The 17602-nt window shown below is 40.6% G+C and overlaps 1 protein-coding gene across 3 annotated transcripts in view; it reads left to right on the top strand.

Moving 5' to 3' along the window:
• The window catches only part of ZBED1 (zinc finger BED-type containing 1), a 58545-nt gene that overhangs the window by 3048 nt on the left and 37895 nt on the right, over window positions 1-17602 (top strand). Inside the window, exons 2-4 of one of the 3 annotated variants that reach the window (XR_012660803.1) lie at window positions 701-828; window positions 1236-1309; window positions 1411-4443. The exons of 1 other annotated variant lie outside the window; for it this stretch is intronic. The gene's annotated coding sequence lies outside the window, so the exon portion shown is untranslated. Of the gene's footprint in view, window positions 1-700; window positions 1310-1410; window positions 4444-17602 lie in introns of those variants that run through there. One more of the 3 variants, XR_012660801.1, reaches the window with a different exon arrangement.

Here is a 17602-nt window from a genome sequence, read left to right as displayed (position 1 = left end):
TATGACCAAACATATTTTATAGTACCCGTCATAACTAACGTTAGTCAGCTTAATATTTGCAGAAGCTGTGGAAATAATCCATTCGGTTATTGTCTGACCATTACTGTTTCCAGCTGGCTCATTATTATTATTATTTTAAGCATATAGTTTCTAGGAGACAAGGTACAGAAAATATTTTTTGTCTAACAGCTTTTATTCTAAATAAGGTAAATATATATCTCTGTTTATATATAAATATGTATATATGCATTCGTATAAACACTAATGGGTATTTTCCAGCCTAGCACAACTGAAAATAAGTGAAGCAATGATGAACAGTATTGTATTTGATTTATAGTTGAAGTCACAGATTTGTTGGCTTTGGATCGATACTATGTACTGTCATTATTGTGTAGTAACAAACGCAAAACCCTGGAAGTATGAAAACTACCTTTCCTATTGCCGTGACGCCTGATGTGAGACGATGAAATCCTGGCCTTGCTGGGGTCAGCGTGGAATTTTGCACTTGGTCAGATGGAGTCAGAAAAATATCGACAGATTTGCGTGTGAATTTGAAACAGCAGGATGTTACTGAAGTTGAGGGAACTATTAAAACAGTAAACAAGGGCAAATTGGTTACGGTGGAGTGCCTACAAACCTTATTTTCATATTTATTGACATGCTTGCTCAGAAGTTTGGTGACGATTTTATTTCTGTTTAGGTTATTAGGTGCTCCTGCCCCAACTCAACAATCTTCCCCGGCTTGCGCTCCCTTAATGTATGGTAGTGTTTCAAAGGTGATATCTGAAATATCATCTGCGACTGAGATACAGAGTACAACAGCATCAGGTAGATATAGATCACCTGTAAGTATTTTTTGCCATAAGATGGGTTGTAACGTGAATAATACCTTTGTTCAAGGCAAAGACAGCTTGTTACCATGTTCCTGCTTGAGCCAAGAGAAATCTTTACCCTATTGCAAAAATTGGTAATGTCATAGGCTGAAAGTGTGTTATTAGTCCAAAAGCAATTTAATAGGTCTATTCAAGCATTGTGTAAAAGGATATTTCAGAGCTTCGCCTTTTTGTGTGAAAAAGACTGTGGAGACGTTACCACTGCTTCATCAGCAGAATTGTAATGAATTTTATGGATTAATTCCTACTGCAAGGCAGCGTGCTACAGCATGGTCCCAGGAGCCCTGCCACATCTGACTTAAACATGCAGTATGTTTCTGGATAAGTCATTTCTTTACTCAGGCAAATTCCCTGAAGGTTTATTAGATATCTTCTGCAAGTGGCATGTAACCGTAACTGGACAACGAGCATCACAGGTTTGCTTATTTTCTAGTTCTTTCCTCATAAAATGGATTAATAAGGGTCAACGTGTTCATGGTAAGCCCTCTGTGTGCCTTATACCATTTCCCTAAAACAGGCTAAAAATGAGCATCGGAGCATAGGAGCATCTCGGCAGAGATGAAGGGTTAGCCAAGGTCCAGGGATGGCTGGTGCTGCATCCTCAAGATGTCCTTGTGTCATGTGAGTGCTTGGCCCTACTTTTTCCCCTCCAGGTGAGTGTAAAGCAGAGTAACCTTCAGGCTGCTGTCAGGCAGGGCATGTAGATCTGCCCTACCCGGCCCCAGCCCCATTCAGTGGAGGGCTCAATGTAGGAGTGATTTTCTGCTCTCTGTTTTACACAAGAGGTCGGATACCACGATTTTGCAGTGGTTCCTTGTGGCTTTAAAATCTGTGACCCTTCCATTATTGGTAACATGACAAGCATTTGGTATGATTTGTATGTTTATGAACAGCTTGGAGGATTAATTATGCCATGATTATAACATTCGAAATTGGCAGGGCCCTTTAAATGACAAATTTTGGGGCAGCGTTAGGGAATACAGTGTCACTGTCACAAGTGTATTAAACTGCAGCATGAGCGGGCCGTGTTTTTCGTCTTTCTTTGCTAGAGTAACGATCTTGCATTGGTAATGTTAATACAAACTCTGGTGGTGTTGTAATGGAGTACAGAGAACAGGAGTGTTTGCCCTTCACCTCAAGAGCGGGCTCCGCGCACGCATTGGGTGCGTACGTACCGTTAGACGCCGGCCTGGCTCCCTCCCTCCTGCCCGGCACCGCTTCAGGGCTGGAGTTGGACATTACAACGTATGAAAAAGTTCCACTGCCGTTTCTCAACAGATGACTTTTTCCCGGGTTTTTCTTTGATGCATGAGTGTTCTCTCCTTTTCCCCCTAAGCAATAAGCCCCTGATGTGTGACTAGTGCATAACGCGGTTTGTAGACAAACTGCACGAATTGATTTTCCTGAAGTGGACTGACAAAATGATGAGTGTATTGGAAAGCAGCACACACTTGCTTACTTGTTGTTCTACATTAAGCTAGGTTTTTCAAGTAAATGTCCTTTAAAATAGCCTTTTTTATTTTAGTGTGCTGCTTTTAATATGCATAGCTAGTATGGTTCATATAGTTGTACAGCAGCATCTGCTCTTGTTAGAGGCTCTCCGATGGCTTTCAGAATATTACCCAAATAGGAAAATTTGAGCTTCAGCTTGGAGGGGCTTATAACACTGGCTGCTGTTGAGAATTACATCCTTATTTTAAATGTTTTGATATATTACTTTGGAATACTAAAAATTCTTGCCGGTGTTTTCATGAGTCACCATTAAATTAAATCATATGTAAAGGACACCAATGAGGTGACATTCGGAGTTTCTTTGTAGGACATATTATGAACATGGATTATGGTTGAGAAAAAGGTGCGGAAAAAGACTGTGACTGATTAAGAAAGAGAAAGGAACGGGAAAAGAAAGGAAGAATGTTACATCAAGATGGAAGAAGAGGGACTCCACAGTATTCAGATTTTAAAAAGCACAGCTAATGTGGAGTAAAGCGCTAAGCTTGCAGGGTAAAAATTGCCACTTTCTTTACAGAAAGTGTATATACATATATATCCACGCATATTCATATATGCTTGCGTATAGGTGCACATACATATGTACAATCTATGTGATCGAATTAGAAATCTGCATCTCTAGAACGAGCTGAGCATCTTTACATGGATGATTTTATTCCGTTATCCTTGGAATCTGGCTCTAGTACTGCCAATGCACATTTACTTTAAAACCAGATAGTGTTGCAGATGCTTTCTTGAGGACTTCGTGATCAGACACGAGTGATATTGTACACTGAAATTATAAATGAATCATTCTCATAAAGAAAATTCTAACACTCTATTCACTTTGAAAAAAAAATTAATTCTATTTTTATGGCCTAGAAGAAATACATTAATAACAAATAGATTTTATGTCTTGTTTTTTCCACTGACCTCAAAAAGGCAAACTCCTCACGTACTAGGGAAAAAGTCTATTAGGTAATTAACCTATTATGACTAAGAAATATATGGCAGAAAAGAGCATCTCAGAGATAAGATAGCAGAATTGTAATATTCTGGCTAAACCCAGTAATAGCCAACACCTTTTTACAAAAGTACAAATCTTTCATGTAATACATCTTTTGTACTTATGTCTTTAAGTGCAAAGGAGAAAAGAAACCCCAACCTGAAGTTATGAGTGCGTAAACTTACACACAGTGAAACCTGCTACATGATTATGATGCTTTTGGGGTGTTACGGTGTTTTATATAAAGCCTTCCTGAGAGAATGTTTAGGTTTGCATGGAACAGGGGAATGTAAGTACCAAGCACTCAGGGAGAGAAAAGCACCTTTTGTATGACTAGCCTCTTCCGTATTTATTGCATATCTGGGCAAACCTGAATACATGAGGAAAATTTTGTTTGCTATTCAATATCCATTTCAGTGGTGGGTTGGGTGTGCTGTGAACCCTATTAAATGAATAACCAACAAACTGATCATGTCACAAAAATTAAACAAGGTCTTCATTTGGTTGTGGTCTTCATGCAAAATGTATATGAAATCGTTAGCTAACTTGCAGGACGTTTCTTATATAGCCCTTTCAATTAATGTGCTTCTGAACATCCTATCATCACCACCCTTGTGAGATATGTATATTTAGCGGGCTTAAAACTAACTTTACAATAAACCTTCATTCTAATGACTTGATTTTATTTTCTGCTGTAATACCATCCTGACACGCTTAGTAGGGACTATATAACTAAGTGGGAGTTTAATGAAGTCTTGGTATCGGTGAAGATAAAAGGAAGACACTGTGAGCACACAGAAAGACGCTCATCAGTATATGTTCCTAGTGACTGACATAGCATAACTGAACTGTAATGTAAGTTAAGAGCTGAGGAATATGCATTTATTCAGTGATGCAATGAAGCAGAGAGATGGCACTTTACTGCACCTATCAACCTCTGCCCTCAGGCCACTGCAGCCCGAGTATTCACCTCAGAGGATTCTGGCACAAAAGCCGTAGGATTTGCAGGAGTGTGAGCACTGCCAGTCTGTGAAGTGAGACAAAGTAAAACCTTCCGACGGCATCTTTACAAGGACATATCAGAGTATTCCCTGTAAATTCCTCTGAGTCCTGTTAACCCCTGCTGGGGAGCAAACATGTGACCTCAGGAAGCAAGTAGCAATAATTGCAGTAATGGTTAATGATACCAAGACCTGAATAGAAATTTTCTTCCAAGGCTCTTAGGGTACTGCCCGGAGCATTCTAGATCTGCCATCCACATTTTACGTATGGAGAGAGAAAGCTAGGAGGGGATCCAGTGACTTTTTAAAGCCACCTAGCAGTTCAATGGCAACATATAAGATAGTCTCCAACACTTGCTTTTCCTCTGTCTCTCGACCTGCAGAAGGGGACAGAGTGCACTCTTCTCGTGTTTGTGGGTGATGCCAAATCAGGGGCACCAGCCAATACCCAAGAGCAGAGCTGCCTTTCAGAGAGACCGAGGCAGGCTGGAAGAATGGGCCAACAGAGACCTCATGAAACCCAGTAAAGTGAAATGTCAGGTCCTGCACCATGGTGGGAAGAGCCTTTGCAGCACCACCAGCTGGGGATGGATGGGCTGGGGAGCTGCTCTGTGGAAGAAGCCCTGGGGTGGTGGTGGGCAGTGAGCTGAATGTGAGCCAGCTGTGTGCTCTGGAGGCAAAGGCAACCAACAGCCTCCGGGGCTGTATGAACGGAAACGTAGCCCATAGAACGAGGGAAGGGGTTATCCCCCTCTACATGGCACTTGTTAGACCACATCTATGTTTGGTTTTGGTCCTCCCAGCACAGGACAGGCATGGACAAACTGGAGGGGGCTCAGCAGAGGGGGCAGTGGGTGCTGGAGCATTTGCCATGTGAAGAGTGTCTGGGGAAGCTGGGCTGGATCAGCTTGGAGAAGGGATGGCTTTGGGGGCACCTAATAGTGCCACTGCCTGCAGTGCCTAGAAGAGGTCACCAAAGAGATCAAGCTGGGCTCTTAACGGTGGTGCACCGGGAGAGGATAACAGACAATGGTCATAAATTGAAGCAAGGGAGGTTTGGACCGAATGCAAGGAAGACCTTTTTCCCTGTGAGTACAGTCAGGCAGGTTGCCCAGAGGAGTTGTGTAGCCTCCATCCTTGGATGTTTTCAAGACCCCTTAAGCAATGTGGTCCAACCTCAAAGCTGGCCCTACTTTGAGCAGTAGAGTGGACCGCAGACCTCCTGGGGTCCCTTCCAACTTGAATTATCCTAGGACTGTATGATCTTATGAACCATGTACTCTTGAGAGTCTTCTACGGGAATGAGCACTGGCTTGCTTGTTGTAATGCACTCTCTCCCTTAACTTTTAATGTGTGCTAGCCAGGTAAACCAAAAAGATGGAGGGGCAGAACTAGGACTGTGTCAGAGTGGGGACCCGTTCTCAGTAGCCCTGGCCATCCTTACATTTTACACCTACGGCTCCTACACGGCACTTTTGGGTACGGTGTGGTCTGGAGCTGAAGAGGTACATGGCAGTGCATCGCTAGAGCAGAATGACCACTGTGCTGATATGTGCCCAGAGAATGAAGCCATCACAGATAATTGTAGCCTGAAGTTTGAAGACAAAAATCGCAACGTACTTATAGCGTATTTAATTCCTGCACCTCTGTGGGGACTCTAGCACATTTCTAGGAACTGGAAATTAATTCAGTTACATGGCTCTGACTCTAATATAATCATGCTGGGCATACTCTTGTGCAGTATAATATTTTCCATAATCTTGTCCAATTTTTAACTTACTTTGTGTTTGTCTTCTGCTGTACAAAGCCTGTTACGTTAACTATAATGTTCATACAGGTAGTTGATACAGTAGGATTTTCAGGTACCGCCTGGCTTGAATGTGAACTGCTTGGAAGAGAAAAACAATCCCATGGGAACTGCACGCTTCAGTATCAAACCTGCCATCTCATGCCTAGGCTACTCACAGTTTATATTTAGGTGGGGAATGGAATACCACCTGGAGAAAAAGGCACTTAATGCAAAAGGCCATTGTACTCTTTTTTTCCCCAGGTAGAAAAAGCCTTCTCCTCGGCGCTCGGAATGGTGGCGTGACGCCTGCCTGCCGTACCTGATGATGGGCGGGCGTCGGTAAGAGCAGGGAAGTTTCACAAGGTGATAGCTGATAGTGGACCCACTTTATTCTGACATTTTGGTGTACACCCAGGTTAATTCCAAAATTACAAGACTAAGCTATCAAGAGTAATTCTTTTTAGTCCAAATCCCAAATAAATGAGAGCTGCAATGCATCTGTTGTCAGGGGTTCAAACTTTGATTCTCTCACATTAATACACAGATTCGCTGCCGTCCCCATTATTAAATTTGTGGAAAGCCACATTTGTATACCTCAGTTGATTTTTTTACTTGAAGATGTGTCAAATCATGATGAAAAACATTTTGAGCCTAGAAGAAACCCCAGACTGTTACATATTTGAATGCATAAACTGCTATTTTGGAGATTTCTGAAGTTACTTTAATTTTTTCTCTCATATGGGCTTACAAGCCTGGAGAGATTTTTAAATTAAAGGTGGAAGAGAAGAGAAAACTTGCTTTTTAGGTGAGTTTATGAAAACTCTCTTAGTTCTAAAACTAAATTATGTATGAAGCAGCAAGATCATGTATTGTGTATTAAATTCAGATGATGATTCTCTTTCTAAAATTCTGCACAGTACTCAGGTGAGTTAACTGGATATAGATAGTATATCTAATGTATTTATTCCAGATGTTCTATGAACCTAATGCATTTAGGACTTAAACATTTGACTCTTTCTGTCCCAGGAACAAGGTGTTGACACCAAATTCATTTAACTTGAGTCAGTGTGTTGGAGATGCTGTGGATTCCAAGGATAAATGTGGGGCAGTATTATGAACTAGTATTGCTGTTTTGATCAGCCAAGGGTTTAATGTCTTACTTCTGGCTTTACTAATAAGGTCAGCTGGAAGGTAGAGCACAACAGAGGAGGTGGGAACAGGCTTGGAAGATGCTGTAGCTGCTATTGTGAGTCATTCTCTTTTAATCACGTAGGCAAAATCCTATGGGCATGTGGGATGATACATAAAGGAAGGCAAAATCTTGCTTGCTGTGGAGGAACTGTTCATTTGTTACAAACATTCAGCTGACTTCAGTGGAGCGGTGCCAATTTTCTGTTAGCAAAGGCTTTGGTTCTGAGGATACTTGTATGTATTAATAAATGGAAGAGGCTGCCCAGGGAGGTGGTTGAGTTATGTCCTGGTTTTGGCTGGGATAGAGTTAGTTTTCTTCCTAGTACCTGGTATAGTGCTGTGTTTTGGATTTGGGATGAGAACAATGTTGATAACACACTGAGGTTTTAGTAGTTGCTGAGCAGCGCTTACACTAGTCAAGGACTTTTCAGCTCCCCAGGCTCTGCCGGCTGCACAAGGAGCTGGGAGGGGACACAGCCGGGACAGCTGACCCCAACTGGCCAAAGGGATATTCCATATCATATGACATCATGCCCAGCATATTAACTGGGGGGAGTTGGCTGGGGGGCAGTGACCCCTGCTCAGGGACTGGTTAAGCATCAGTCAGTAGGTGATGAGCGGTTGCATAGTGCATCACTTGCTTTGTATATTCTATTATTTGTATATTCTACTATTATTATTATTATTATAGTAGTATTTTTTTTACTTTATTTTATTTCAGCTATTAAACTGTTCTTATCTCAGCCCACAAGTTTTCTCACTTCTACTCTTCTGGTTCTCTCCCCCATCCCACCGGGGGGGTGGGAGTGAGCGAGCAGCTGGGTGGTGCTCAGTGGCTGACTAGGGTTAAACTACAACAAGTCTCGTCCCTGGAGGTATTTAAAAGATGTGGAGGTGAGGTGCTTAGTGACATGGTTTAGTGGTGGACTTGGCAGTGCTAGGTAAGGGTGGACTTGATGATCTTAAAGGTCTTTTCTGACCTTAATGATTCTATATTTCTATTCTATGAATCTATAAATGGTTGAGGTCCTTCTTCAGGCTGCAGGCAGTAGCAGCCAAGTAAGTGATGTAGCTAGGATGACATCCAGCCTCCTTTGTCCCTCTTCAGACCATGTAGTCAAGTACCCTTTTTTTAAACTGATTTGGCAGTGATTGACGTGACACACAGACCTTAAAACTAATTACATTTATTAATAATGTGTAATGCGTGTTCTCTGTAAAGTGTTGCTAAATTAAAAGGCAAACTGCAACCCATGCAAAAAAAAAAAAAGTTCAAAAAAAGTTCAGGCTATATGATTGAAATATATAGCTATGTAATGTGTGCCTTTGGTTCCGCAGATTTCATGAAAAAAAGTTAAAGAATCAGCACTCCAAAGAACCTCTATACATACCAAAAAGGAGATGTTCCTAGATAAGCTTGTGGGTATGCTAGTGCTATTTTTATGAATGCCAGCTAGGCAAACTAAACTTACAATACATAGTTTGGTCCTCTAGATGATTAAGGAAATCAAGTGATTCTTGTGGTAACTGAAAATAACTAAAAGCCTCTTGAGATTTAGCAAGGAGAGGGCTAACTGAAAGACGGCATCCCGGGTGGAGTGTACTGGTGGTAGCTGCACTTCAGGGGGTGAGAAGAGCTTCACAGAACACCTCACTAATAGATGGAACAAGAAATTAGTGTATAGTATAGCCTGGAAGGAAGGAAGGAAGGAGGGAAGGAAGGGAGGGAGGGAAGGAGGGAGGGAGGAGGGATGGCAGGCAAATCCTTTGGGAACTTGCAAACCCCAGGTAAGTCTGGGAATGCCAGACCTTGTGATGCCTTTCTCACGCAGAGATCCTTTGAAGACAGAAGAGTCTACCCTGACAGGGGCTATCCAGTGTCTGTCTGGCAAGGAGGTGAAGTGTAGAGCTAGGCTGTGACTTCAGGACATGCTGTATCGTGGCAGTCACCCTTTGGTGCAGGCTTGAAAACAAGCTGAAATGCACAATACTAAATTTATAGTGACGTGCCTTAACAACCCGATGTTGTGACACCATGTGGGCATGTATCAAAGTGTTTAATGAATATTTTATTAAATAACATCTTCAGCTATGTAGTAAGATGTATTTCCTAATTTGCCATTTTTAATATAGCTGTTGGTTGACTTAAGCCTGTGAATAACCTCCTACATCCCTGTGATGCCTGCACTGGTACTGTAACTTAATTTTCCTTTGAGCTACAGTTTTACGAGGAGAACGGAAGCTTGAACTGCGAAATCCATTTATTTTTCTCTTAATGTTTCAGTTATATGAATGTTGTAAGGGTGTAGATGTTGTTTTCACAATCAGCTGGATATTGTCTACTGCTGGATTTCATTTCTGACATGGTACCTTCATGCTTATTTATCCTCATGTACAGCCCAACAGCCACCTACCAGCCTCGTCCTCCTCCCACCAGAGCTATTCTGCTGGAAACCTGTGCTGGATTTCCCTTCCACACTTAGGCAACATTTTCGTGTTCTTATGGGGGACAGGCTGAAAAATGCCAAATTATCATTACCTTTGAGCATAATGGGAGGAGAATAAGCTCTTTCAATGCAGAAAGTGGCTACAGTTTTCCATCTCTTGCTGTAATAGTAGCAGATGGTACCTGTGGCCCAGAATACGCTGTCCTTTGAATAATGGTCCTTGCTGAGGAAATCTTGTTTTTCCATGCGTAAAGAGATTTTTTTTTTTTAATCTAAAAGGATAAGCAAATCTTAATCTTTACCTGCATTTTGCTGTTTTCTTACCAATCATAATGGTTCAATTTTTTAAAACACTCTCTCTGATATCTGTTACATTATAATTTGCACTAAAAGGATTTGTTATCATGAGTTCAAAGAGATGTTATGTATATGCCAACACATACATACTTTCATTACTGCTGATTCTTGAAATAAAAATTATGACTCCTCATTTGTCCATTTCCACCAAACAGACCTTGATTTCCTTGTTTTGCCTAGTTTTGGGTCACAGTTTATTACATGGGCTGGGTCAGTGTCCCAGAAATGAAGGGTGAGACTGCTTGGTTTGCAAAAGCAGCTCTTGGAATGCCTGACAATCTGAAGTTCATATGGCTTTCCATTGCATTTATGTCATCTTTCAGCGAAGACAGGAGTGAGAATGGAAATAGACTCCATCACAGATTAAAGGCGCTTCTGAGTTAACTTTCTGGATGGACTTTATCTCTCGTCAAGACCAGAGGCCTCGGCCTGTTCACGCCTATCTCCTTTCCAACTCAACACCTTTGGGTAGGGAATTCTGTGTTTCAAGAGCATCCTCAGCTCCAGCATGTAGTGGTGGAATGCCATTCTATCGATGCTGAAGCCTGGTGGGGACCCTGTGGTCTTATAACTGACAGTGCTCAGATTTGGAAAGATTTTCACCTGATGTGGACACACTCAGCTCTTACTTTTTTTGGTTAGTGATATCTCTCTCTCTCTCTCTTTATGTAAATTTTACAACTTAATTTTACAACTTAATATAGAATGTAAATGATAAAATCCATATATATATATAGTAAAAAATTAGTCTAAATATGTATCTCTACAGAAATATATGAGAAAGTAAGGAACTATTTAAGGAAAGGAGAAAGGAAGAGTTAATTAATTTTAGATTGCTTATTAGGTACATCACTGAAATACTACATTGCTTTATTTAATTAAGAACAAAACACATAAATAAAAGTAAAGAATAAACAATATTTCTTCCATTAAAAAAGCTGATGTTCTCTGTTTCAGAGAGGTAACCGAAACATAAAATTATTTCTATAAACATCTCACAAAAATAATAGCATCCGTGGTAATCGTTGCACTATTGCAAGGTTTTTCTATTTATATTTGAGGATGGTTTGTGCCTTTTTACAAAGAGCAAGGCCAACTGGAAAAGGCCTAGTCAATTTGTGGAGAAAATTATTGATTTTCCCATAAGTTTAAGTGCACTGGTGTGGAAAGGATGGTCTTACACTTCTAAAACATTTTTCAGAGGTAAACAGCAGTGGGCTTTGACCAGCCTGCATTTGTGTTTGCTCAGGACCAGGAACCCTACAGGCACAATACTGTAGTAAGAGGAATAATATAACTGTAAAAATAGAACAAAATATGTAATAACAGGAATAATATCTAGCCTTTATACTGTAAATATAAAAAATATGTAGCACCATGATGTCCAGGCACTTTACAGAAAAGATGGATGTTAGCCCCCTTCTGGTTTAAAGAAGAGGAAACTGAAGCTGAGGAGGCTGGGGGGGACTTCCCTGAATTCACCACTAGGGCTGTGGAAGAACCAGGCTTATAAACCGACTCCGTGTGTCCCAGTCCAGTGAGCAACCCTTGAAACTGCTCTGGAATAAGATAAAGATGTTGGTTATTTCTGTGTTTTGATCTGCGAATGTAGTGGTAACGGGTTGCATATCGCTACACTACCATTTTATGTAATTTTCCAAACATTTATAAATAATTCAAATTTCAGGTTGGATGTGGCACATCAAAGGTATCTTGTCACATCCCCTTGTCTTTTTACATCAGAGAAACACTGGAGACAGTGCTGACATGTTATAGCCATTAAATAAAACGCAGCATTTTGAAGTGAATGACATTTGAGTACCAGACTTTGGTTTATAATGGGAAAGTAAGAGCTTTACTAATAAATCTGGTTAGGGCACTGCCATCCCGAGGACAGTCAGAGGAGCACGTTGACACTGGAAACCTTTGTCATTTTAAAGAAAGACTAAAAGCTCTTGTTGACAACATGAAAGAAGGTTGTTGGGTAGAGAGGCCAGCGTTCTTCATTGCGACCATTCCTCTTAAATTACATGTAATTATTTTTAATGACATATTATCCATGTCAACTTATGCAGAAGTGGGAACCGCTGCTTTCAGGGAAAGGAAACAGCATCCCAGACTCCAGTTGAAAACCAAAGCAACCCCAAACTTCAGATTTGATTTAATTAAAATGTAAAATTAGACATGTTTGAAGACAACTTTGACCTTAAAGCTCTTTTCTTAAATATGGGAAGAACAGATGGTGTCGCTGAATGTTTAAAGTTGCATGAACAAACACATTTAGAGGCGGACGTGGTGCAAAGCCTAGAAACACTTGGGAAGGATTCAGAAGGCAGAACTGCCCAATAAATTAAGAAGGCACCCAACATAAGCAATGACCAGTCATGGCACGTTGGCAAAAACCAACACAGTTTGTTGTTAATGACACAGGAAAGGAAACAAAGCTCATTCTGTGTGAGGACACCTAAACTACTGTTGGCCTTTTTCAGCTTGAGGTGAATTATAAACAGGAACACCAGCTTCCCTGGAGTGCCTCTGAAGGAGGTGATGCAAACGAAAAACCAACATGGAGAATCCTATTAGTGAGTGAAAATGCAACACCTCCTGTGACAGGAGATTTGGAAGGCAACATATGCAATTTAAGGAGGCTTCAATCAATCGATTACAAGGCTCGCTGCAAGAGAAATGCCATTTTCAATGAGGGCTTAAGAGTTGTTCGGTTTAAACTGTCTGGATATTATTAATACAACATGATTGCTTTTTTAGGTATTGTCATATTTTTTTGCAGCAAAGAAATCTAGATAAAAGATCTGCAGGTATTATTAGTTTAATGTATTGAAATGTACAGTGCTCCACTGCCCTCTTTTGCCTTGTACCTGGAAGAGCAGCAGTCGCAGTAACGTGCCATTGCAGCAATGGGCACCTTTCCCTTCCAAGGCATGGACCTTTTGAAATGGCTTGCAGACCAGTGACAGACCACGAGTGGTCCTTGGGAATATTCTCTTTCTTGCCACAAAGGGAAAAATACTACAGATATGACCTCTTCTTTTACCTGCCTAAGGACCAAATAGTGATTCTTCACTTCTGCTGATTTTCCACTGAATTCTTCAGTGATAATTAGAATTTGATCCCAGGTGGATTTGTGCAGAAGGTGTTGCTACACAAAACATCAAATGGCAATCCTGAAGAAACGGAATGAAAAACTGCCTCAGGGCCTGCCCTCCACATGCATTCTGTTGGGAACCAATACAGCCTGGTTAGTATTGCCTTTGTAAGCTGTTTTGCTAAGGAGAAAAATCACCTTAATTGTTTATTGTCTATCTATCTTGCTTGTCAGGAAAAAAAGTGTTTAGAAAATTCTGTGCTAGCCGTTCAAAATCTTCCTGTTAGTTAACAGGGCACACTTGAATAATTATGTTTATAGTTATCTTTCTATTTTTCACAGTTGGCAGTACCCCCTGGCAGCTTGAAAATTATTTTGGTTTTCCTACCATTTTGACACTGAAATTTATGTAGAAAAAGAATCGCATCGGGCTTATGTTGGTGTCTTATTGTCTTGCCAAGATATTTTTTTGCTTTTGCACGAGTGCCACTGACAGTGAAAACACAACTCTTGGAACAGTTTTTATGTGTTAGGGTTCCTGCAAAGTCACAATGCATCATGAACAAATTAATCCATCCTAAAGCAGAGTTAGCTCCTGGGTAACCTTGGCTGTCTGCATTTTTACAGCTAGCACTATCAGGTTTCATTTTTGTATTTTATGGGGAAATAAGCCTTTTGTGCATTAATTATTTGTACAAAACTACAGAGTTGGAAACTCACAGAAACGTATGACAGAAAATGTTTATGCTGATATGTCACATGTATCCCATTACACCCTTTTGCTGGAAATTATTAGACCGCCCATTACAAGATCTAGGTTTACAAGATCTAGCCATGGTTTGCTTTTAATGTGAAGAGGTATTAATTTGAGGATGTTTAACTTTTATTTCTGTTCTTGTCAATGACAACCCATTTGTTGCCATTGAAAAGATCCACTGAAATACTCTCAATGAGTATTTTCACAAGCTAGCAAATAACAGACATTGAGAAGTAGCTACCGTAGCATTGCCACTGCTGTGGAACAGGGGGACTGTGAGCAGGGGAGTTGGGTGGAAGAAATTGAGAAGACAGCTGGGGAGGCAAAAGAGCATTGCACAGATTGAGAGGGCTGTCTTGAGGAGGCAGCAAAGTCAGGGAGGTTCAGGGTAGACCATAAAGGCATACAGGAGCGTTAGGACATAAGGAAATTAATACTACTTAGCCCCTTTCTCTCCCTGCTCAGATCTACGTTTGGCCCAGCTCCAGTGAACTTTCAGCATATATATAAACACATATGCATATATATATATTGAGATATATATACACACATGCATATACACATATGTACGTGTGTATATATAGCAATGTACCTACGTTCCTCCAGCAGACCCTAAGGAGACCGAAGAAGGAGCTCTGACGGCAGCTCAGCCGAAGCTGTGGCACTGGATACGAACAGGCAGCAGTTGTAATGCAACTGCCTGACAGATGGGTGAAAGTCATCTCACACTTGGTAGCTTTGTGATACCAAACGTGTTGAGGTAACAAACATAATGGAATTCACAGTAAACAATCTATGATATGTTTTCCTTTCCCTGGCCTTGGCTTGGCTTGGCTTGGCTTGGCTTGGCTTGGCTTGGCTTCCCTTCCCTTCCCTTCCCTTCCCTTCCTCAGCAATACTTACCTACAGATGGTAAGTCCTAACCGGCACAGTCCTTCTTAAGGTGTCTGAAATGGCTGAGTTCAGTTGCAAAGGTTCCTTTTTTCTCCCCTTGTTTATTTTAGAGAAAAACCTTCTTTCAAGCAAGAAGCCCAGAAAGCTAAATTACACTTTCAGGGTACTCAGAAATCTGTTTCCTACTTTCAAGCAATATTTTTTTTAAGTCTTAGTTTTATTTTATTGGATGAAGATAGAATGCGTGAAGAACTGGAGCACCATGACACAGCACCAGTATTGAAAACCTGTATTAGTAGTACTTAACTACCACCCCGTGGGATAAGTGGAAAGCATCTACATTAGTGTTTTGGCTTGGATCAGGAGCATGCTTTTGAAATGAGACTGCTGTTTGGTGCCGCTTCCCAGACTTTGGTTCATATCACAGAGCTCTCCCTGTGAGTGTGAGAGGGCTTCTCTTTGGACGGCACAGGATGCAGTCCAGGAGCCCTCCTGATGTCCTCCAGCTATCATTTACTAGTGATACTGGTCGCACACAGCTGCCAGAAAAATACGGCTAGCTTTTACAAGTTACAGGGTTTTCCAAAAGCTTGAACTGTAAGTGCTTCAAGCTCTAACTAGCTCTGAACTGACTCCAAAATGTTGCTTAGGACTGAATCCACAGAAGTGATTTTTCCCATTTTGTAGGATTTTTGGCTGTATGAAGCAATCATTGATGGTCTCCAGAAACTTCACCTGTAAACGCTGTTGTATTATGACACTTGGGCAGCTTCCGTACCAGCAATTGAAGCCCCTCGTCGTGGATATTTTATGAGATAGTTGATGACTGTTCTTTATCTAGCAACGCCCTACACTTGATAATATTTTTAGCTCTAAAAGTGTATAGTAGTAGCTGTAAAAATCTAATTTAATTCAGGCTAGTATCACAAAAATATAAAAATGTTCATATTTTGTGTTCGTATGGTTTGGGAATTTGTATTATTATAGATGTAGATAATTCTGCAGTTCTCTTCTTTATAAGGCTGTAGCTCTAATCTACAAAGCTGTTGGATATTTGCCATCAACTCAGATTAGTCCAATATTTCACTTTGAATCCTTCCATTACATTATACAATATTTTTCTATTTCAGGGATCAAATATAATATTTCAGTGATCAAAATTTTCACCCAGTGTAGCCAAGTATTAGAAGTATCCTCTGGGTTGCTCCTATTCCACCAAATGATTATTTTTATATTACAAGTGCACAAGATTTTGTGGGTGCAGCTGTTGAAAGTTGCTAAGGGCAGTAGTTGTGCATGTCCCATTGAACTTCAAAGGAAACTGGTGCCAAAAAATATCAGGATACTTAAGGCATTCCATTATATTGGACAGTAAAAGAACAGCAATAAACACCAACTTATTGAGAATTCAAATGGGATGTTTATAGGGTCTATCAAAAAGAATAAAGAAGAGGGGTAATCTCATAGTAACAAAACTGCATAACAATTGTATCAGATTATCTAATTATAAAAAATCTAAGTAAAAAATACCTGCACATGATCTTTAGGCTCAGATAGCCAACATGTCAGAATAATGGTCTGATCCTCTACAATGAATTCTGAAAACTTGCAACCCATTGGGAAACAGCTGAAGACAAACACCTGTATAGCTAGCTAGGGAGAAGATAAAACTGTAAATAGACAAGAGAGGTGTAGGGGAGAAAGGATGCAATTCTTTAAAAAAATGAAGCAAGGAATCCCACCAGTACCATTCAGTAAGCTGCATGTTTAGCTGTGGTTAATTACTGTTACGAATGGTAGAAAAGGATGTATTTGAATATCTGAGGTGTGAGAGACTGATGACCAGCACGCATACGAATTTCCAAAGATAAAATTATGTTGGATAATGTCACATTTTTCTGAGGAAATATAAAAAAATTTAAGAGTTCCTAGAGATGTAGTGTGTCTAGAGCATAATGCAACATTCGATACTGTGTGTCATAAAGCACCGTGTTGAAAAAGAGAAACTGGGTTTTGGTACAGTGAACACTTGTATCAACATTGACAAACAGCTTACTGTAGGACTGCAGAAAAGGTGGCAGACATAAGGAATTAGAAGGGAACATTTTCAGTGAGATACCTGAGATTACAGGATATACTTTATTTAACATCTCATGGTTGGGAACATCCTTGGTCTTGTGTTTCCCTGGTGTGTAGTACACTTCCCTTGGGTACAGGGTGGTAATAATAATTGATTAAATAATCGAGGATGTATTTTGCAAGTTTCACTTTCCCTGTTTGCAAGACACATTTTGCTGCGCAGGGTTTAGTTTAGGCTCACCCCTAATAATATTCGGGGACTCTTCCACTGAATATATTATGTGGGATTCATAAAGGCTGATTTTTAGGATGTCCACCAGTCTTCCTTCGATCTTCTATTTTGAGTGGCAACAGGAGAGGTCTCCATTGAACGCCTAATTTAATTACTTTGGGTCACCATCTAGAAAGGTCTGTCACTCTCCATCACCTAAACAGGAAACTTGGAGATCTTACTCTTTAGGCTAATCAAAGGCATATAAACAAGTCCTAGTCCTGAGGAAGTCAGTTCAGACCCTCTCAAATTATATCTGGGTGAAGCCTGAGCAGATGTGTCACAGTATTGCACTGCTGAGGTAACTAATGGGCTGAGTTGTA

The sequence above is a fragment of the Phalacrocorax aristotelis genome, chromosome 1 (genome assembly GCF_949628215.1).
Source record: "Phalacrocorax aristotelis chromosome 1, bGulAri2.1, whole genome shotgun sequence".
Lineage (NCBI taxonomy): Eukaryota > Metazoa > Chordata > Aves > Suliformes > Phalacrocoracidae > Phalacrocorax > Phalacrocorax aristotelis.
The sequence above is the reverse complement of the archived record's forward strand: the minus strand, read 5'-3'. Positions and strand labels throughout refer to the sequence as shown.